Source organism: Crocuta crocuta, unplaced genomic scaffold, assembly GCF_008692635.1.
Source record: "Crocuta crocuta isolate KB4526 unplaced genomic scaffold, BGI_CrCroc_1.0 scaffold462, whole genome shotgun sequence".
NCBI classification, from domain to species: domain Eukaryota; kingdom Metazoa; phylum Chordata; class Mammalia; order Carnivora; family Hyaenidae; genus Crocuta; species Crocuta crocuta.
This window is the reverse complement of record NW_027527437.1, coordinates 1,816,343-1,840,513: the sequence shown is the minus strand read 5'-3', so window position 1 is coordinate 1,840,513 and position 24,171 is coordinate 1,816,343. Positions and strand designations below refer to the sequence as shown.

Sequence of the window (24,171 nt, the reverse complement as noted above, 5' to 3'; positions counted from 1 at the left end):
TGTTCCCTCTATCCAGAGCTATCTAAGCCACTGCTAAGATTCTTGCCATTATGACACAACTCAGCCAATGACATGAAAGGCATGTATAATCCAAATGTCCATATAAAGGAAGCTGTTAAAACACTTTTAGATTTTAAGTCACTTTCAAAAACTTGGATGCACACCCTGAAACATTCCTGAAGACTTTTCTGAAAAGGACCAATTATGCCTGTTAAGAATATTTCATTAACAAACACAACTGAAGAAAAACTGATTACTTACAGTTCTTTTACCTGCGTGCAGGAAAAAAATGCACTATATACAAAGGAAGATGAACTTATTTGATAGTCACTACATTTCCAGTAACATTATGAACAATGGAGTAACTGCCCATTAAAAGTTGTCTGTTTAGAAAAAGTGAACATAGCTATGCCTTTAAGAAAAAACCATTAAATACATTCTGAGGATCTCTTCCAGGTTACAATTTTTATGTATCCTCTCTACTGAGTTCATTCTTTGCTAATTTGTCACTTAATGATCTAAACAGGTTTGCAAGCCTTTAGACCACACTAAGCAGGTCACTTCCATGGCAAGAGAGTTTCAACAGCACCTCTCCCTAAAAGGCCTCCCACCCGAAGACTAAAACCAAGCTGCTCCAGCCCTAGCAGCTCTTAGAAGTTACCTGTGAGATGGGGCGCCTGGGTGGCTTAGTCGGTTAAGCGGCTGACTTTCGCTTAGGTCATGATCTCACGGTTCATGGGTTCAAGCCCCGTGTCAGGCTCTGTGCTGACTGCCAGCTCAGAGCCTGGAGCCTGTTTCAGAGTCTGTATCTCCCTCTCTCTCTGACCCTCCCCTGCTCACGCTGCCTCTCTCTCTCTCTCTCTCTCTCTCTCTCTCTACCCCCCCCAGAAATAAATAAAAATATGTAAAAAAAAATAAGTCACCTGTGAGAACAGGAATCTAGGGGCTCCTAATTTTTTTTAATGTTTTTTTAATAGTTTATTGTCAAATTAGTTTCCACATAACACTCAGTGCTCATCCCCACAAGTGTCCTCCTCCATGCCCATCCCCCCCTCCCCCCACATCCATCAGTCCTCAGTTTTTGTCAGCATTCAAGAGTCTCTCATGGTTTGCTTCTCTCCCTTTCCCCCACCATTTCCGCCCTTCTCCCCCTTGTTCCTCCGTCAAGTTCCTCCTAATCCTCCTATACGTGCAAACATGATATTTGTCCTTCTCTGCCTGACTTATAGAGAGAGAGAGCGCGCGCGCGCGAGCGAGCAGGGGAGGGTCAGAGAGAGAAGGAGACAATATCCAAAACAGGCTCCAGGCTCTGAGCTGTCAGCAGAGCCCCATGCAGGGCTCGAACCCACGAACCGTGGGATCATGACCTGAGCAGAAGTCGGACACTTAACCGAGCCACCCAGGCACCCCTCTTCCATCTTTTTTCAAGATTTTAGAGAAGGGGGGAGAGAGGCAAAGCTGGGGGGGGGGTTGGCGCAGAGAAGAGAATCTTAAGCAGGTTCCACCCTCAGAGCACAGCCCCATCCCACAACCCTGGGATCATGACCTGAGCCGAAAGAGTCAGGCACTCAACCTACTGAGGCACCCAAGTGCCCCCTTCCATCTCTTCATAAAAACAGGGGTATAAGTAAGCTTGCACACTTGCACATAGTTTCCAAATCCAAAATGGGTTCATAAGCACTTTGTGTGGTGTACTCAAATGCTCTGTCAGCTTTGCTGTTTCCACTTCATTTACCCTTTGTCTCCTCTCACCCCACCTCCAATTTACCACCACAGGCTATATCAAGGTACTTAGAAATCAAACGCATGACCCTAAAAATGTGTGTCCCCTACCTCCCTTACCAGGATGACTTACCAGAACCATTTTGCTACTTAACCAAGATGACTTGAGTCACATTTCTGAAGTTAGATTTTTCATTTGAGAAAATTCAAAGATAAATCAACAGTAGAATCATATTAAACATTCAGTCATCAAACCTGTTAAGTGCTCAACATGAAGATATTTTAAAGTCATTCAATTTTCCTTTGTATTACTCAAAAGATATGTTAAATTGTTGGTGCCTGTTGTTAAGTAGGATACTGGACTTATTTTTGACATTAAAACATTTCCTGAAGAACATTCCCTTTCAAGTTTTTTTTTTTTTTACAAATAGTTTATTGTCAAATTAATTTCCACATAACACCCAGTGCTCATCCCCACAAGTGTCCTCCTCCATGCCCATCCCCCCTCCCCCCCACATCCATCAGTCCTCAGTTTTTGTCAGCATTCAAGAGTCTCTCATGGTTTGCCTCTCTCCCTTTCCCCCACCACTTCCGCCCTTCTTCTCCCCCTTGTTCCTCCGTCAAGTTCCTCCTAATCCTCCTATACGTGCAAACATATGATATTTGTCCTTCTCTGCCTGACTTATTTCGCTCAGCATAACCCCCTCAAGGTCCATCCATGTTGCTACACATGACCAGATTTCATTCTTTCTCATTCAAGCAAGTTTTTAGATAATTTAAATGTCCTTTCAAAGGATTAATAGGCTTATGTTCACATCAGCATTATAGAGAGAAATACTAGGGTACCTATGCTAAGCTTGAAAAAATTCTTTTCTCACAGTTTATATACGGTGAGGTGGGTGAGAAAGAGGATTTAAAATGTGTAACTAGAAATTATAAGCTTATTAAAGTTTTGTATACTTTCACCAAAAGAACTAGATTGAATTACAGTGTGATGGGTTTTGAACAAAATTGCCACTTCTGAGTAATAAGCACAAAACACATCTATTCACAATTATTCCATATATAAATGTTTGGGGAAAAAATCTAATGTATGGGCACCTGGTGGCTCAGTTGGTTAAGCGGCTGACTTCGGCTCAGGTCATGATCTCATGGTTCACAGGTTCAAGCCCCACATCAGGCTCTGTGCTGACAGCTCAGAGCCTAGAGCCTGTTTCGGATTCTGGGTCTCCCTCTCTCTGCCCCTCCCCCACTCGGACGGTGTCTCAAAAATAACTAAAAAAATTATTAAAAAAGAAAAACTCCAATAGTGTTCAGTTTATGTAAAATTTCACACTGAACTTACAGGAGTTCTAGGATTTAAGATTATATCTGCCTTCCACAGGGCATCAAAATAAAAGTTCATCAAGTAAGAGCGTAAGTTCTACCTAAAACCTTTAAACAACGAGCTCGAAAATGGAGAAGTTACAAGTGACAGAAACCCTATCCCTAACCACCAGATTATTTTAAAAGAAAATTGTTCACTATTTACTTAACAAGTGCAGGGGTGGTCAGTCTCGCGGTCCACGTTGGGGGAACCACGGCTCCTACGTCTCCACTGGCGTCCACTGCAATTAGGTGGACTCTCCCCACAAGGGGACAGACAACGCAATGAACAACTGCAAGCTCACAGATCACCAGCTCAGCAAGCCCCGCAGAAAGAGGGCACCTTTTCCCGATACTGCCAAAGATACAGGGAAAAGTCCGATTTAGACAGGAGGGGATTTGCAGGAGGATCTGTCCCACCCAGGCCACGCAGACCAACGGCAAACCAGGTATGATCTTCCGAAGACAAATCAGGCCCTGCCTCCACCCAACAGGCACAAAAACTCCCTTCCCCTCCATGAAGCCTTTCAAGAATACGGAATACTCACACATCACCGAGCGTCTCCTGAAGCTGGCAATCCCCGACGCCCTCATTTGGCTCACAGTGACTCTTCCACTCCTTCCAGAAGGCCAAGGCCGAGCTCAGTCTGTCAACGCAGAGTTCCACCCGCAGGAATGGTGCAACTCCCAGCCGATCACCCGCCTCTGGCCGAACTGGACTGTCCCAGGACACTAGCAGCACCTCAGGCGCTTCCCAAGCCCGGGCTCCAAGGCAACAGGGAGCGCGTGGCGAGGCTGGGGTGCTCCGGCCTTCGCGGGGGGGGGGGGGGGTCTTCCACCAGTACCTGGTGAGCATCCCTCGGCGCAGCTTCCGCCTCGGGAACGGCTCAGTCCGGTCACGTGGCTGACGCCGCCCTGCGCAGCCGCAGCAGCGATGTGCTCGCGCACCTTCCAGATGGCTGCGTGCTCACGAGGACACAGCCCAGCCTCCCTTCTGCTACCCGGTTCCGCTTCCTTGCGGGCGCCCTGCGGACGGGACGGGCTGCCCACTGCCCGCCTCAGACCCCTGCAAGGCCTGTCTGCCCTGATGGGGGTCCCTGCTGTCCCTCCAGGGATGGCAGGCGGGGCACAGGCCAGCATCGGGAGGAGACAGCAGCATCCTGGGGAAACTGTGCTGATCTTGCCCAAGGGGCTTACAGTGCAATAAAATGCTGGGGGCAGGTTGGGCAGGCTTGGCATTCCCACAATACCTGGATATCAAATAAATAACGCGAAAAGTCTTAAAGGAATAAAACCAATCTCCTGCGTCCACCAAGACAAAGAACAGAAGCGTCATTTAGTCAAAGAGAAGAAGCCTGTTTTTACAAAAAAAATACAAACCTCACCTTCTAGTATCTCACATAATGCAAGGACTTAAATAAGCTTCTACATCTAGAAATTCAAATCTGAAATAACCCAGCCCCAAGACTTAATTCTGGTAAGAAATTATCCGTAGATTTCAACTGGGTATTAATTATAAATTACACTTGCCCAAAGACATTTCTTCTGTTGCCTTTAGCTAGAATTTTTTTACCTTGTATTGTTATTTACTTCTGTACCTATTTTAGGACAAGCACTCTTCTTGACCTATCAGTTTTCCCCTCATGGAATGCTGTCTACTATAATATCATTTAGGCATTTATTATTTAATATTTATTGATCTGACTTGGCATTTAATATCCTAAAAAAGATCTGGTTCTCTTTTTCAGTTTTTTATCATTAGGCTCCATGAATAAAATAAACTGCATGGAGAAAGGAACAAAGTTTGTAAGTGCAGGCATATCTACATTTTTGAGAGTTCATTATTTAGATTTTCTGCAGAAAAATGATTTCTCTTCAACTTGCACATTTGTTGCTTGAAAGTTTGTAAGCTGCTTACAACACAAATACAAAAACTGAATTTTTAAGAGAAATAATGCCTTTTACTTCTTGATAAGTCACTTTATAGCATTGGGACCAAAATGCAAATTGTAGTCATTTGCTGTAAGTGGTTTCCATTAAGATAACGGAACTATAAAACATTTTTTTTGGTCAAATCTTTTTATAATTTATACCTAGCACCGTTAAGATATAGTGTTATTATTTAGCCCATTATTTGTACTAAGTGTTTTGCAGATGCTTCATTATGCTTTTCTAAAACTCATTACCACTTCCTCATTTGAATCAATTGAGACCTAACTTTCTCTATTTAGGAGACTAAGTTTAGATCAATGAGGCTGTGTCTAATTATTCTAATTCACTTGTGATCATTGAGGCTATGTTGAAGGAGACTGTACCACAAACTCTAATGTTCAAAAAACCTTATTACAAGTCAAAAAGCTAAAAAATCTATACTCCTAATACAGTTTGGACTTTTCACACCAGTCTAAATAGAAGACCACATTCCTGCCTGTTATGTTGATAAGCAATATTAATGTCAACTCAAGTGTCCACATTTATTTAGAACCTGAGAAAGGGAACCCTTCCAGAATTTGCTCCTACAGCAGCTTGAAACCTTACCATTGGAGAATTAGTCCTTCAATTCAAGACCGTTTGGGGAAGAGGAGGGGGTGGAAGAACACTCCAGGAATAGTTGAAGGAAGGAACTCCAAGGGGAGTGGAGGCCACACCAAGTACTTCATAGCTTCCTTTAGGTCAACCTCACTGCTCCTTCATTTATACCCATGAAAAGGCAAGCACAAATAGCCAATGCTCAAGGATTGAAGGTAGTCGTCAGTAAAACAGACATCACTATAGCACTGACCAGCCCCAATTCCCAGATCTCAGTCCAGGCTGGAAGAGGGAGTAGTGGCCAGCTGGGGGCTGAAAGGGTAAGAAGTGGCTTTTACTGTACCTGTGTTTGGGTGCTTTGGAAGACTCCTTATCAAGTGGTGACTTTCCCTGGGAGGAAACAGCACATGAAAAATGGAATTAGCACCATATTAAACTTCATTACATATTTTAACTTTCTTTCTGGTAAAATAGGACACAAAGTAATTTAGATAGACCTAGATATAATCTTTAAAAACAGTAACTTTTGAGTAGATCCTAGAAAACTTGAGTTTGTTTCCTTTCCCTTAGCAAACAGTAGCACTTGGGGTGTTTTTTTTTTTTTTTTTAAAGGAAAATCTTTTTAATTTACAGCTAAGTTAGTTAGCATATAGAACCATAGGACTTATTATAGTCCTGCACATGGTTCTGCACTAGAAAGTAGAGCCCTTGACAAATTCAATTACATTAAAAATCTTATTTTCCCTTGATTATATTAAAGTCTTTAGCAAAGGACTGTACATATGGTATTTAAATAGATTTGAATTCAATTTTTAGTGTTTATTTTTTAGAGAGCAAGAGAGCACAAGTAGGGAGGGACAGAAAGAGAGCGAGACAGAATCTGAAGCAGGTTCCAGGCTCCGAGCTGTCAGAACAGAGCCCTACACGAAGCCCAAACTCATGACCAGGAGATCATGACCTGAGCTGAAGTCAAACACTTAACCAACTGAGCCACCCAGGCACTCATATTAAAAGTCTAACGGTCATAATCTGTGAAACACATTGTTCGGTTATTCTCAAAAATTTTCAAGCACATGTGAAAGTTAAACACTGAAGTATACTTTTTAAGCATCACCAGAAAACACCCCCCATAACAGCTGGACACCATGAAAAACCATGATCCATATTGTTCATATGGGAACAAAAACACTATAATCTCCTGATTTGGCCTTCAACATTAAAGTAACATAGCTGGTTACAGAAGCACATTCTGATAGGAGAAAAAGGAATCATTTATTCAGGAAGTTCTTTGGAGCACATGCTATTCCATATGGCTCTTCCAAGAAAATCTTAAATTTGAAGAGAGCAGCCCATTCATTTAGGTAGCTTCCAACATAGTTTAAGAATTGATGTACAAAGATAGGGTGCCTGGGTAGCTCAGTCACTTTAGCATCCAACTTCAGCTCAGGTGAAGATCTCCCAATCTGAGTTCAAGCCCCACATCGGGCTCTGTGCTGACAGCTCAGAGCCTGGAGCCTATTTCAGATTGTCTCCCTCTCTCTGCCCCTCTCCCACTTGCATGGTCTCTCTCAAAAATAAACAATAAAAAACATTTTAAGAATTGATGTACAAAGAAATGCCCGGAGAAGGCTTTTCATTTTTTGTTTTTAATATTTATTTTTGAGAGACAGAGAGTGAGCAGGGGAGGGTAGAGAGAGAGAGGGAGGCACAGAATCCGAAGCAGGCTCCAAGCCATCAGCAGAGCTGGACGCGGGGCTTGAATTCACAAACTGTGAGATGGTGACCTGAGCCGAAGTCAGCTGCTCAACCGACTGAGCCACTCAGGCCTCACAAAGCCCTGGCTTTGTTTTTAAACCAAGTAATTTGCCTTTATTAGCTACCACCAGAATACTCCTGATAAAATCTGAAATTTATTATGTTCTAGGAACTCTACAAATGTGCATATCGTTTAAGTAGTGACAGAGACCACGTGATCTGCACACATATTTCCTATCTGGCTTACACTGCTGGGAAAGAGTTTGCCAACCCAAGACCCAAATGAAAGCTAATGATTTTTTAAGCTCTTCCCGGCTTCATTGCTTTGGTTAAATGATGGCTTATGCTACCATTGAATAGTCAAAAATTTCAGTATTTAAGTCCTGCAGCTCCAATCCACTTAAGAATCCACAATCTCCTGTCAGCTTTCATAAATTTACACATTGCTGAGAAAAATCCACATGGCCCCTTCTCTTCGGTATTGTCAACGGACTTTCTAGGTACTCCTATGCAGGGCTCATCTGACTTTTATGAGGAACGTATAGGACCACCTTGGAGCTATACAATCTGTTTCCAATTACCTTACCTAGCAGAGCAAAAGATTAAAAAAATACTTTAAAATGTCCGATTGCCTAATCTATGTAGCTAGTCAACTTTAAATTTTGGTCCCTAATCTCACTTGAAGAGTGGAGACCATGGTTTTTCCACGAAAGGTGGTGGTTTCTGGACCGACATGCCCTTACAGGAGGTCAGCACAAAAAGAAGCTTTTTAAGGGACTGAGGTAGCACATCAGGAAGGAAAATTTTGACTAGCTGTTTATAATCTATTTATCCCCTTCATCTGAGCAATTGAAAAACTCCTACGGCTGCCTGTATATCCATATTTCTATTTCTTTTTCCTTTTCCTTCTTTTCTGGTCTCCTTGAGAAAAAAAGTAGAACCAGATTATCAGAAAAGAAAAAGCAATAGAGAATAATTAATTCAGTTCCTTCTCTGCTCACACCCTGGCCCCAGCCCTGTCCTAAAAGCTAACACTGCCACACACTTTGCTGTGAGAGATGTTACAAACTCAACATGAAATATCTCACACACAAACAGCAAAACGTCCTAGAGATTTCAGCCACATGCATTATGTAGTCTAATTAATACAAAGCCTAAAGACTATCACATAGAAGCAATTAGGTCCAAACCGAAAGGAAATCATACTGTTTTCAAACAGGAATGTTAATAAATATGGAAATCCTGACCTATAGCTCAAGGGTGTTGTCAGTATTCAAATTACAGTTTGGGTCAAGGCAGGAAGAAACAAGGTAAAAAAAAAAAAAAAAAGACAGCACAGAGATTAAGAGGATGCTAGAAGAACTGCTGAAAATGTGGCATGATTTTCAGAAGGAATGACCTTTACCTCTGGCAATAAAGAAGTCTTTGGGGACTTTGGCTCAGATCCTTTCCACAGAGCAAAGGGAGCAGAAGGTGGATATTCACACCCATGGAAAATATAAGTAGAAGCAGACTCTTCAGATCCAAAGGACAAAGATAAAGAATAAAGCTTTGAAGCATCAAAACTCGAGGCTCCTTCGTGTCCATGTTTCATACCTTCCTATCCCTCTGCAATACAGTAGTCCTAATTAAAAGCAGTAATTGAAAGAGACAGGGAGGTGGCCCGAGAAAAGAGTAGGCCAGGGCAGGTGAAGAATATGAACAAGAATGAGCCAGATACCCAAAGACAGAAAGCTGACTGGAAACAGATGGGACTGGGAAACAAATTCAGTAGAAAAGATCAGTGTGAAGAGGGGAAAAACAGCACCGGGGAGGCTGGAATGGATGGAATGAAAAAGAGAAGAACCTATAGAGAATTAATCCCCACAAGGAAGCAAGGAGGAGGAAGTAAAGGCAAAAATAAGAGATTAACCCAAAAGCAGGTTAGGTTTGTTTACCTACTAGTATTACAAAACACTAGTTTTTTAAGATAACCCCAGAAACTTAAAACCACAGTGAAACTGTAGGTTATTTTAAATTTCATTTAATTCAAAAGAGTGATACTCATTTTAAGATCTTGGGCTCTGGATGGGAGGAGATTAGGGTAAGCCTAAGATTTGAAGTACAGATTGTGTAAATTCCAGAGAGTTCAGGAAAAGAAACCTCTTTCAACATAACTGGCTACTGAAGGACAGCCACGGGAAAAAGAATCATCAAATGTCAAGAATGGTGTTCTTTTAACATGCTCTAGGGTAGAAAGCCTCTTTACTAGTCAGTCCACCTGCAGCAAGAAATGGAGAATGAAAAATTGCACTGTTACTGTGTGTCCAGCACAAAGTAAGGGCTCATTAAGTATTTATTGATAGAATGAACTCATCTTTTTTATTATTACTGTGAAATAAATATCATGGGTTAAAGGACATTTGAAATCCCAATTCAGAGTTGTAAGAGGCAAGTAAACCTTTCTGAAGCTGTAACAAGGTATGAGCCAATGTATTGCTTAAAAGGGACCACTTGTTGAAGTACTCTATGTAGGACAAGATTCTAAGCACTTTATCTCATGTAATCTACCCAGCACACCTGCAAGATGATTATTCTCTCCAATCAACAGTTTCAAAAATGAAGACTCACAGAATTTTAGTGATCACCCACTAGCCAAGAAGGACTTTTGAGGACTAGAACTTGTGTGGCAGAAATAAATTACACAAAAGCCAAGGGTTTTAGCCTATTTTGGTCTCTATTGTTTCCTCCTAGATAAATGCCTGACACAAAGAAGAAACTAGACAAGTATTTACTGAATGAATACATAACTGAATGAATGCCTATGTATGATCAGACAACTGAATATGGCTGGGGGGAAAAATACATATTCTTGCCAAGTGGTCTCATTTTAAATTCATGACGGTTAACCTCCAAAGTGGGTTCTTAGCCTTGACATAACAATCCAAGTTCTTTCAGTCCCATATATATGTATTTAAAATCATGAGTCAGGATGAGATCACTTCAAATAAGCGCAAGGAAAAGATCTAATGTTTACAAGCCAGAGAGACCAGGAGGAAAAAAAATGAAAATTTTAAGAGATGTTAGTGAGGCAGGGCAAGACTTAAGAGAACGTGGCATCCCAGAAGAAAAGAGAAGGGAATATTTCAAAAAGGGGATTAGTTGGTTCCCTAAGAAACACATGTACATGCAGATTTACTGTGGAGTGCTCTTTACAGTTCCCTGTAAGGAACTGGGAAACACAGGATAGTGCAGAGGGCTTGACTAACCGTACAAGGAGCTCGAAAGCTAGAAAAGATATTCCCCTACCCTCTTGAAGCAAAATGCCTGCATCCACCGGTCATTGGATTCAGCTAATCTCACTCAACTGTACTTAATACTCCTCCTCCTTCACCTTCTGTTATCTAGATTCACCTTATCCTAGGAGTAAATCCAATTCCCCTCCAGACTAGTAATTCAAGTCTTAATAAAACTTGGCCAGAAAAGTGCTAGATTTTCTGAGAAAGGGACTCTACAGAAAGAGCTGCGGCACTTGGCAACGTGTTTCCTCTTCCATATATTCTGTATAACTCTAATTTCCTCTAACGCTCATTTGTGTGTAGTCTACACCACTGACACACTGCTCACCCCACCCCCACCTTGAGCGTTTATGCCATCAGATGGCACCACCTATTCTACCTCCTTAAAGTGGCTGTAAATAATCTCAGGGAGGTCTACTCAGTCCTCAAAGATTTTGGCTTCTGGGCTCAATACCATTCTTCCCAATACTCTTTTGGTCCTAATGCTTGGAGAGTTCAATATCCACAAAGCTCATTTCAGTTGCTGGACCTCTCTTCCAAGGATCCTGTTGTCTATTTATGCTTCCCCATCCGCTCAGTACTGAAACCTCAAACTGTCACCCCTCTAGATCAACCAGAGAAACAGAACCACTAAAAGTTTGATAAATAGAACAGAATTGGGAGCTTACGCACCTTCAGTAAGGCTGTTATCTTCACATCCAATGCTGGAACAGCCTACAGGGCACTTAACAAGGAAGAAGAATATAAAAAATGGAGAAAAAACAAATTAGAACCCACAAGGACAGACCGAAAGCTGTGTTGTCTCTCACCACCTCCAACCTTAAACTGAGCACCTTGCTGCTGGAGACACTAAGGCCTTTCATGAGGGAGTGAAACACATACCTGACCCAAGGGTTGGAAAAGCTTAAGGAGAATCCAGAGGATGCTGTGCTGGCAGTCTGGCTGCCACCCCACAGCAATGAGATAAGCCAACAAACAGACAAACAACAAGGTACGTGAACTACAAAATGACACACATTTTGTTTTGAGCATAAAAACAAGATGGCTGCTGCCTTTCACCCACCCTCCCCTAAATACAACCACACCAGAAGGTAATGTGGTTCAGCTGGACCAAATTGGCTCACTGAAAAACTACCATCCCTCCTCCCCCCAGTTTTAATTTAAAGTACAGTGCTTCCTGGAACCCAGCTGCTATCTTTCCAGCTCATTACCTCTAGAACTCTTCCAACAGTTCTTTGCTACCAGTAACCCATTGATCCTTTTAAGGTGCCTCGCAGTCACTATATCATTTCCTCTGTACCAGTTTATTACTGGTATCACTCCCTTGCATGAACCTATATCTCACCTTCCTCTTGCTCTTTTTGTCATGCTCACCTCATCAAACACCACACACACACCCACATATACACATGATTAAATCCAACCCTCCATTTACTCATTGCCTGAACCAATACAGCTGGACTATTACTGCAAAACAAATAAACAAAAATAAAACAAACAAAAACCTCACATATAACCATTCTGATAGACCTTACTTTGAGTTCACTCACCCCAAATGAATTCCTCATACTCTCTAGCAATCCTACTATATTTCCCCAGAATACATAGATACACAATCTCATACCTTCTCCATTTCATACTTCTCTTTAACCTTCAAACACATCCTCCCTCTTTCACAGTCAGCTCATGACCTCACTCCTACTTGTATCTGTTATCTACTGCTGCTTAATAAAACATACTAAAAGCTAGTAACTTAAAACAAAAAACATGATTTGACTCACTGTTCTGTTACTTGGTAATTTGGGTTGGGTTTACCTGGTCTCAGCTGGGTTCACTCACAGGTGTGGAACCTCAACTAAGATGACTGGGAAGGCAGAGGCAGCTGGCCCCTCTTTCCACATGGATTTTCACTTTCCATCATCATTTCTAGAATGAGAATGGAAGCTTCAGGATCTCTCAAGGCCTAGGGTTAGAACTTGAAAAACCTCACTTCTGCTGCATTCTATGACACAGCAAATCACAGGTCAAACTTAAAGAATTGTGGGAACAAACTTCACCTCTTGATGACAGGTCAATCTGTTTAAAAGCTGCCATACTGTGTTATTACCCATGAAAAAGCCAATGGATCACAAATAAAGACAGAAAGCAAAAGAAATGTCATACCCATATTTTTCATTTTACCTATTTTATCAATATTCTTGTGTAAATACAGATTATCAAAATTTATTCAATATTTGTGCTTTGGGCTTTCTTACTTTAAGTATTGATTGAATTGGGGTGCCGACGTGGCTCAGTAGGTTGAGTGTCTGCTTTGGCTCAGGTCATGATCTCGTGGTTCATGAGTTCGAGCCCAGCCACTAGGCTCTGTGCTGACAGCTCAGAGCCTGGAGCCTGCTTCAGATTCTGTGTCTTCTTTTCTCTCTGCCCCCACCCTCCCCTCCTCTCTCTCTCTCTCTCTCAAATAAATAAACATTTTTTAAAAGTTTCTTCTTTAATAAATAAATATTGATTGAGTTACACATTAAATGTTCTCTAATAGGGATCAGCACAGTATGGTCCACAGGCCAAATACAGTGAATAAAACTTTTGTAAATAAAGTTTTATTGGAACACAGTCATGTTCATTCATTTATGTGAATCTATAACTGTGTTCACACTGCAGCAGAGTTGTGTAGTTGCAACAGAGGGAGTATGACCCATAAAATCTAAAATATTTATCTGGCCTTTTACAGAATAAATTTGCCAATTTCTGCTTGATGGCATCATTTTTCCATCTCTGAAGTAAGCCTATTGATTCTACAGAATTCTAGCAGACATCATGTCCATTATTCAAGTCCCAGTGGTTTATGCAAAAGAACTATCTCAACAGTGCCACACTTTATAGATTCAACCTTTGTGTTCCAAGAAATTTCTTTGGTAGGCTTTTCAGATGCTGCCATGTAAAATGAAATATTTATTCCATATAACAATAGAACAAAATATCCCCTGCAAAGAACACTTAGTACAGACACCTCTTCAAATAATGCATAAGACCATCTTTTACTTTATAAAACCATTAATCAAACATAAAAGAGTAATACTTAGATTTAGCTCTTAAGCATTATTGTACTTCATAATCATCTAGGGAAATTACTAACTGGCTGGTTCTCAAGCCCCATCCCTCAGATATTATAAACCGCTAGATTTGAAGAATGGCCCAGGAATCTGCATTTTTAATAAGCACTCCACTGATTTTGATGCTGGTGGTCTAGAGGCCTCATTTTGAGAAACTCTAAACTAACTAGGGTAAGGAACCAGAAATAAATGAGGCTTAATTAACCATTGCTTTTACTGCTTTTTTTCTAGGAAAATAAAAATTCAGTATCCCCATAGTTTACCAGATAAATAATGTAATACATTATTTCCTTAGAATTTTTACCAGGGTTCAATAGAAGGACATTGTTAGGCAGTTGGGAATCTATTCCAGCAGTTACTTTGCTCAAACTCCTTTATGGTCATCCTGATAATATTGATTATATCTATATTTTACAAGCATTTTAAAATATCGAAACTATTGGACCTTTATGGCATTTTGGAAGGCACTTCTCTATTTCGCCTTCTCTCCTTCAAACTCTCTTCCAATACAGTTTGCTGAAATTTTTCTTTTAAAAAATGTAATGGAAAAAGAATTGAAATTTAAAAACCTAGATATGAGTCATCTGTGTATGCAGACTCAAACAAATTTCTCACTTGTAACATGAGGGGATCATACTAACTATGCTTTGCTATACCTCACGTATTTGACAATGTGTGATTTTCTGCTCTTTACATTTACATCAAGACTTTAAAGATGAATTTCAAGTGTTCACATCTATACTTATTTAGGAAATAAAAGTAGATTAAGAAAGTTTTCCTATTGCCACAGATATTGTACTATCTTTAGTAGGTATCTAAATAAAAAAAATAGGAAACTATACTTTAAATTGACACCCATTTGAGGAAATGGTATTCTTTTTTTTCCTTTTAAATCCATGAATACATGGAAAGTTACATTTCATTACAACTTCAATTTTGTATGACTCTATCACTGGAGTGTTGCTAGTGAAATGTAATGACAGTTTAGGCCATTGGTTCACCTATGAATAACTGAGATGTTTTAGCTGGACGAATTCTCATTCCATGTTGACTATTTTGCTACTACCATAAATAATGTTCAGGCAGAGCTTTGTGGAGGGAAATGAAGAATTTTTTGCAGTCCTTTTGATAGTGTACACATGTAAATGCCCAAAATTGTTCTCCTTTTTTATTATTTTGCATTTATATAGCACCTTCAGTGTAATTTAAAACCCATAAAATTTGGAGGCCATGAATTGATGCCTGAGAAAAACTTAATGGAACAGGACCCAGAATGAGGCATAGAAGAAAAACAATGCTCCCATGATTATGACTTTGTAAACAAATCCAATTGCTTTTTGCTGTGGTTTTTTTATTCCTATTCATATACCCATATCCACACATGTACAACAATAAACCCAGCAGTTTTCAGGAAAGGCGTCAAATAGCCTACATGTCAAAGAGACAAAGGAATAATATGCTCTTGAAAATGGCCATGGATGTCAGCAACTCAGAAGCCATAGCTTTCTGAGCAGGGTATCCCTGAGCAAGTACTATAACAGCAACAGAATAATTGCAGCTTATATTTATATACTGCTTTTTTAGGTAGTAGGCACTATCCTAAGTATTTTACACAGTTTATATTGCTTAACTTTCACAAAACACAGAATCTTATGAGGAGAGTTTCATATCCCAGTTTTAGTGATCAGGATTTCAGTGTTGGAGGTTAAAACTTTGGGTCACAGTTACATTGTCAGAAAAATGCGGAGCCCATGAGCAGGTCTCTGTTCAGCTACAAGTGTATCTTCACTCAGGCAAGTAATGACTTTTCTTCTTTTGGAGGATTCACTCTTCATCTTTCCCACTCTCCAACCCAATATCACACCCACTGCAGAGGTTAGTGCCTTGTTTCTGTTTCCATTAAGAGCCCACCAAACTCCTCAGCACACAGTAGGTTCTTAACAAATGGTTATTCTTTTCCTTTTCTCCCCACTATGAATAATTACTCTTCTGTCTGGCTCAGCTCTCTGCTCTCTTAGGTGGAAGCTACGTGGCTGATACACATAAACCCAGTAAAAAATAAATGGTGAAAACCGATATTAATCAGTTATCTTGGTATGTTTATATTTTAACATGGGGCTCCTGAAAACACAGTACTTGGTCTAAAAGATCCATTTCAGACTCTGTGACAGGCTAGTGGTAGAGATGTTTGAGGGTCAGGAGATCTTAGGGTGATCAACCATCCCAGTTTTCCCAGACTGAGAGGTTTCCCAGGACATGGGTTTTTCCGTGCCAAAACTGGACCATCCCAGGAAAACCAGGGTCAGCCCACCCTAACTCCTCTGAAATAGCTCCAGTGATATTCCCTTAGGATTAATCCACTTGTGTGGGAAAGGCCATAATCATTTTGTCCCCCCAGATACACATAAACATTAGCTGAGGAGAAACGTTGGAAGGAATGGATAACAGTATAAGTATGTGAAGCAAAAACAAAAATATATGGCCCCAAAATATGCTTCTAAAATCACTAATAAAATTTCATTTTGAAATACTAAAGGGGACCCTAGGATTATGGAAATTCTACACAATTACATGACACAGTGAATTGCATTTTTCTCCCCCTCCCCCACCTCCAGCCTTGGGTTGATTTTCGTGAAACTTAACTCATTCAAATATTTAAAATTTCTTTGATACATTTTTTTAAAAAACTACTCAAAACTGAGTTCACTAGCATCACATGTGTCTATAGACATACTTACTACCTCGTGACATGAGGAGGAGTTCATGAGACCAAAGTAGTTACTTATTTAAATGTTCAGTGATTTGTATTTCAAGATAAGCTATAATATTGAAACACTGTAGTTTCAGATGTTAGAACCAGGTCAAGATTTTCTTCATAAGATAGTTACCCTTAAGACTTTGTAATATCTGTGCCCTATGTCTTATAGAAATTCTGGGTTCACACATTATGTATCAATGAAGTGGGAAATAGAAAGAATTTTTAGATTAAGGCAATAAACAATAGAATGTAATTTTTGTCTGAACTTCCTTGAACTACTTTCATAGGAAAACACAATACCTGATGGCATTTAGAACATTGATTTTTGTATACCCAAGTTGCTAAGAATAAGAAAACATAAGCACTATACTACAGAAATTTAATGTCCAGTTTAAATAATAAAATATCTATACACATTCTAAAGTCTTTCTTAGAAAAAGCATTACCGTTTCTTTAACACTTTTTCAAGTCCATGAGACTCTTTCCTGAGTCTGATACTAGTAGGAAAAATACCAAGGAAGAGAGAAAAGAAGAAGTAAATAATTTAGTATTTATTAATGTATCTTTTTTTTACACTAAGTAATACTGAACCATTGTTCCCAGCTCATCCTGGACCTGGACATAAAGAAATGAGAATAGAAGGAGAGGAAGGTAAGTAGGGAAGAGAAGTGAAAGGAAGATGGAAAAATTCCATCACTTCCAATCATTGAGATTGTGGTACCACCTCTTCCCCACCACTACCCATAAATACTTCAAATCACAAATACTACAAAGACAGTATTGGGTTTTTCATAGTAATTGTAAATAATGGACCAGAAAAGTAAATTAAAGCATAAAATTATGAAGTTTCTTCATAATTGCTAATACTTCTCTTTATCATTGTATGAGAAAAGTTTTTGTAGCAAATTAAATTTTCATCACTATACACTAAATGTTATTATTTATTAGTTTTCCAGTGAACAGACTTTTTTAACTGCACAATAAACCTTTGAAAATTAAATGTAAGTACTTAAGTCCAAAATTAATGGAGAGGCTCCCTGGGTGGCTCAGTTGATTAAGCATCCAACTCTTTATTTCAGCTCAGGTCATGATCTCATAGTTCATAAGTTTGAGCCCTGCGTTGGGTTCCACACTGACAGTGCAGAACCTGTTGGGGATTTTCTTTCTCTCCTTCTCTCTCTGCCTCTTTCTCTTTCTTTCTCTCTCAATATAAGTAAACTTAAAAAAATAAACTTAAAGATAATGGAGTGGGAGCAAAAGGCAAATGATATCAAGAACTTATTGAGTTCTCAATAAGCCTTGAGTACTCAAGGCAATGAATGCTTTGAGTAACTTACCTGAGCTGATGTGTCTAATAAATAAATAAAGAACTGGGTTTTCAACACAGACATCCTAGTTTCAGATTCTGTGCTCTTAATTAACCACACTCATCTCTCTAAGAAAACAGCTATTCACAGGATAATATCAAATTAAGACAGTTAAAAGGTAGCAGGTGAATGAGTGATCTAAAGCTCCGTGCAACAACATGGATGAATCTCACAGACACAATACGAAGTAAAAGAAGCCAGACTAAAGAGTACATAGGGTATTATTCTGTTTATATTAAATAACCAAAGGCAAGCAAAGCAAACCTGTGCTGTTAGAAGTTAGGACAGTGAGGGGTAGTAATGGGAAGAATATATGAGGAGCAGTTCTGGTGCTGTTCAGTCTTTTTTGTGCTGGGTGTTGATTACGTGGTGTGATCGTTTGTGAAAATGCATCCAACTATGTACTTACGACATGTGCCCTTTTCTGTATGTAATTATATTCAATAAAAGGTTTGAACAGGAGAATGGGAACTTTTAGGTGCCCTTAAATAAAGCAGTGAACAGACCTCTCTTCACTCATATTAACTCTCTGTCCCATTCCAAAGCAGGGGATTCTATAGTATCGTATCCCCATTATACCTTCCCACCTTTCTTTTCCCTTTTTCTCTTTAATTCTCTCTTGCAAAAAAAGCTAAAGTAGGAAAAGCAATTTCTAGTTTCCTCTACTAAATTATTTGAATACCCAACCTCAATTTATTTGGGATAAAGGGTTACAAAGGAAGTTAAGAATGATAAAATTTCTAACCCATCAATAATTTTTAAAAGTTGTCAGTGACTAAATAGCTTTTCTCCAAACATCAAGACTGATGGGTAAATTTGCCTCAACCTCAAACAAAGTTCTTTCCTTACTTATGCTGTTCCATCCAGAAGGGGAAGAGAGGGAGGTGGTGTTGGAAATTGGGCTTTTGTTAGAACTGGGAAGAAAAAGAAACTCAGAATCCACATTCTAAAAGGTTTAAAAAAATGTAAAAGCTATAATATCTGATTTTCATGGCTTGAAAACTCTCAGAACATTGGTTTCAATTAGGACATATTTTTCACTAAACTCCATATAAGCTTTTTGAGTCTGAGACACCTAATAATGAGAAAAATAAGGAAGAAAACACACCACATTCTCAGAAATTGTTTCTAATGGAAGCCTAGTTTTGACAACCCTACCACCTGCTTTATATCATTAAACTGAAGGAGACTATGAATAGGAAGGGGGTGGAGAGACATTACTAATAAAATATTTAAGAACATCAGGAAGAGCCATGTCAGGCTTTTAGTTTACCCAGAAAAAGCATCTTCCTAAAGTATCAGTCAACCAAGATTTACTGTATTAATAAAATCACCTTCAGATTATAAAGGTAGAAAAAAATGCACAAAATGCAGACAGATAACCTATTTTTAAAGTCCTAGAAGAAAGGCAATGTCAAGCATCTTGCTCTTAGTGGCTGCAGGATTTACTTTGACCTCATCATTCGCAGGTGATTGGGACTGAATGCCGATATTTGAAAATCCTCTAGGAGTCATATTCTAATGAGGCAGGAATGTCCACATAATGTTAGAGAACATTTAGGATCTTTTGAAACAAACAAACAAACAAACAAAGAAGCAGGAATGGCTACATAGTTAAATTCTGAACTACTACCTCCTCCTCAATTATTTTTGCTATAGGAGATGAATGATTGATTGCATATGATGGAATTTACCATCTTTCAAATGTGCATTTTCCTCTTGAACACTGAAATAATGATGGTCCCAGAGAGCCATGCAGATTGCCCAATCTATCAGCTTTTTTCTCTATGTTTGACTTTCATTCCTCTGCATTTGATTGCTTCTGAAATAATGGTAGCAGAATTGAAAATACTTTTTCTATTCCCCAGGTGATTTTCATTTGTGATAGATAAGCAAATGCAATTTTCCCTATTACAGTAACCAGGGAAAGATACCCCCCAGACATTAGTGAGCTCAATAAATACTGGGGAGGAGATCCCACTGGGTACACTGGCCCACTCAAATGAGAGGCAAATAGGGATTATGCGCAGCTAAGCAAGCAAAGTCGATGTTCATCCACACGTTCTCAGTGACTGGACATCCCATCTAAGCATTAAGAGTATATTTCATTCTAATTCTGGGACTTATTTTCTGCATAGTAAAAATGAGATTAAGCACAAATCCTGTGCTATGATTTTTGTACTAATTTAAAGTGATAAAGAGAAGCTTGAATTATCTATCATTTCAGTACATTTGAGTACATTTCAGTACATTTGACTTTAGCTTCCTGCAACGAAACTCCCCCCTACCCTGTCCTTCCCCTCACCCACACACCAAACCAGTCAGTGCTGAACAATGGGAAATAGTTTTCTTTACAGCGCTTACTATTTATCACTGACTGCAGAGGGGTCTGCGTAGGAAAATTCTTGAGGGTTTTGCAAGAAAATGTGAGCTGTCAGCCTCACTGATCTGCATAAAATTCCTCCTCAGTCTCAACTATTTTGCTTTTGTTTCCGGTTATTTTAAATGGGAAACTAACATAAAGGGAAAATGTTTTAAAAGCCCAACCTTAGGCTTCTTTCACTCCATATTTTGTTACTTTCTTTTTTCAGTAAGAAAAACTTAATTATGTAAAGTAGTGACAGGTCACCCAGATCCTTCTCTGATCCCAGCACAGATAAGCAATTTTGAGGAAGTTAAATATTCAGTGAAGATACTGCTAATCACTACCCGAGGAACAGCCCAACAGAAAGATTATTCTTTGCATTGTGGATGTGCTTATCATTTGCAGAGCTTTGCAAATACTCCAAAAAGGGGAAGCGTGGGGAAAAACAACTCGCAAAGGTGAAAATGTAAAATTTACACTCTTTCATAAATTATACCATTATAGGTGTTATAATATTCTTAGAAATTAAGGGAGAGGCTCTTCTTATAATTTCAGAAGGAAATGCAAAATCTTACATGTGATGGAAGCTCTCCAAACTAAACCATTATGCTGAAAAATATCTTAGTATATACAACACACCACTCTTTTATTTTAAAATTTTTTAATATTTATTTTTTTAATGTTTCTTTTTGAGAGACAGACAGAGACAGAGCACAAGCAGGGGAGGGAAACACAGAATCTGAAGCAGGCTTCAGGCTCTGAGCTGTCAGCACAGAGCCTGACGTGGCTCAAGCTCATGAACTGAGAGACCATGACCTGAGCAGAAGTCTGACCCTGAACCCACTGAGCCACCCAGTTGCCCCGTACAATGCACCATTCTTCAGAAATAATACATTCTAAGAGCATTTCTAACTAAAGCTAGAAAATGTTTTTCCCCATTTTTGATCCAACACTTAGCAAAAGTAGTCTCAAGGTTGATACCTACATGCACAATACCTTACTTCATCACATTATACTTGGGCCATAAATTATTATTAGAAAAACTTCCTAACCTTGAAATTCAATCTGTTCTGTTTGGGTAATTTTGTAGCTTTTAGAAAATGCATCCATACCTAAACTTAAACTTTAAGAGCCCAATGAAAGTATAATGAAGAGCATAATAATGTAAATAATATATAAATGAATAAGAAGATATTCGAAAATGTAAGCAATACCACTCTAAATGTCATCACTGTAGATGTCCTTTGGCATGTCCAAGATTAATCATATACTTGCAGCATTTGTGCGAGGCCCTTCCTGCACAAATGTCTGAGACTGCTAATCTCAGGAAACTTTGCAGGTTGAGCCATTTCCACATTTTCAGGGGCCTAGGTGTCCATGATAGACTCCAGCTTAGAGGTCCTGCTTTCATATTCTTCGCCTTCACGCCTTGCTCCTAAACTCTAGGCATCCCTTGTCTCCACTATGAACTGAGCCAGACACAGAACTCATTTTCCTTTCACTGGTTTCCACCAACAAAACAGCTACAATTTTACTGAAAGTTCAGGGAGACAGAGAAGCTTTGCGACCAGAAACACAAACAACTGAAAATTGAACAGTAGCTATCCCTGTTCTAAAAGGTGCTTTGGCAAACTGCTGCCCTTTCTGCTTCGTTCCCTCCCTCCTCTGTGGGTGTTCACGTGTTCCGAACTCCCAGTCATTCCTCTTTGAGAGCAGTTTTGCTTCCTTTCTTCTTCTATCAGACCTTGCGCTTCCAACCCCCGAGGAAATTGTCAAGATATTTTCCTTACAAAAGACGGTTCTTACCCAAAGGGGATTTCAGATGTCCGCTTTTAAGATAATTGTTTTGCCCCATATTTCTCTCAATTGATTTCAACAGTGCTTTGTTTTAAGCAGAACTGATATTATCATATTCCCATTTCACACACAGGAAACTAAAGTTAAGAAAAATGAAGTTATTTGCAAGGGTCACACAGCTAAGCAGAGTCAAAACCAGAATTCAGGTTGCCTATACTTTGGAGTCTCCACTTCTTTACAAGCCACGTTTCTGGCTCCTCTCTCAACTACCTTTCTCTCCTCTCCCTCAAATACAGATTGGAAGTTCTCATGAAAAATAGTCCTTATGTTATGTGTTAAGAAGTGTAGCAGACACACATCAGCTCAGTGGATTCCAAAGCATTTTCCCTGAATCAGAAGCAGCAGCATCTCCTGGGAACTTATTAGAAATGCACATTTTTAGGCCCATTCCAGACCAATTGAATCAGAAACTCTGGGACTGGGGTCCAGTAGTCTTGATTTTAACACCCCTTCCAAGTGATTCTGATGCATACTAAAATTTGAGAACTACTAGACCAGATGTGTATCAAACCAGTGCCCTCTTCTTCCTGGGCAGAGAACTAGAAAGACCACATTTCCCAGATACTTTGGATGTAGCCAATGGAATATGAACAAAAACAATGTACATTATTTCCTGGTTAGGTTCATAAAAAGTTCCCATTAATTACACTCCATGTTTTTCCCTTCCTTTGTCTTGTTGCAGGGTGATGTGTTGACCCAGAAAGGTTTGTATGGAAGATAGTGGAGCCATGGGATAAAAGGATGCTTGAAAGGAAGCCACCAGTTGGTCAAGAATACCCAATTTATGGGGCACCAGAGTAGCTGTCAGTTAAGCGGCTGACTTCGGCTCAGGTCATGATCTCACGGGTTCAAGCCCCACGTCAGGCTCTGTGCTGACACCTAGCTCAGAGCCTGGAGCCTGTTTCGGATTCTGTGTCTCCCTCTCTCTCTGGCCCTCCCCTGCTCATGCTGTCTCTCTCTCTCTCTCTCTCAAAAATAAATAAAACATTAAAAAAAAACTTAAAAAAAAGAATACCCAACTTATGTAAATCCACTTGAGGCTTGACATTTATCTGTTACAGCTGCTAGCATTAACCTAACTCATATAAAAGTGTTATTTTTTTATATTTATTTATTTTGAGAGAGAGAGAGAGAGAGAGAGTGAGCAGGGGTGGGGCAGAGAGAGAGGGAGACAGAATCCCAAGTGTGGGGCTCGAAGCCAGAAACCGTGAGATCATGACCTGAAACAAAACCAAGAGTTGGACGCTCAACTGACTGAGCCACCCCGACACCCCTGAAAGTGTTATTTGAGGTAGGTGTGGTTTCTAGGATTCTAAGATAGAAATTAAGATGTGTAGAAGGCTAGATGTGTAGCCACTCTAGTCCTATCTGCCTGAAGAAAGAGATCAGAGAAAAGTTTCTTAAGTTCTAAAATAGAGGCAAAGCTATCATATGGGTTCTGCCTTGCTATAAGCAGGGAGGTGGGCCAACTCTGAGAGGGCAAGTAATGGGAAGAGATATTCAGTTGCCATAAAGAGAAAGACTAGAGATCATAATAACAATAGCCATGTGCCATTTCTCATTCTGGATCACATAAATTCCATAGGTATCTATCCACCTGGGATTGAAATGGACTTCTGGGGAATAAAATTCTTTGAAATCAAAAAATTTAGTATTTGGAGCTGTTATGGACAGTAAAAATTACCAGATTAAGTCCTCCCATTTTGCAGGGATTTCATTAACTGCCCAGGATTCTTAGTGGCAAAACCAAGCCAAAAACCAAACTCTGCAACTTCAAGTCAAGGAGTTCTTTCTATCATCTAACATTTTTAACTTATTTTTAAACTTCAGGCACTTTCCTATAAATATCATTTACCTCTATTATATTTCACTCCCAGAACTTACTACAGAGGTTAAGTACACTGAACTTGGCTCTACTGTCAATAATTTTAAAATTCTGACAGCTTTATTGACTAGATTTCTACAATAACAGGGGATGCATTTGTCCATGAGAAGCTACAGGTAGAGAAAATAATCCCCAAACTCTCTTTTTTCATGAAAGACTGTGCAAAACCTAGACAGG

General features: G+C 39.6%; 1 long non-coding RNA gene across 1 annotated transcript in view; it reads right to left on the bottom strand.

Annotated features, from left to right (window-relative positions):
- Positions 1-3,845, bottom strand: part of LOC144228289 (uncharacterized) — a 354,254-nt gene extending 350,409 nt beyond the window's left edge. The window contains exon 1 of the long non-coding RNA XR_013334155.1: positions 3,636-3,845. This is a non-coding gene — a long non-coding RNA (uncharacterized LOC144228289). The remainder of the gene's footprint in view (positions 1-3,635) is intronic.
- Positions 3,846-24,171: the final 20,326 nt, after the last annotated feature.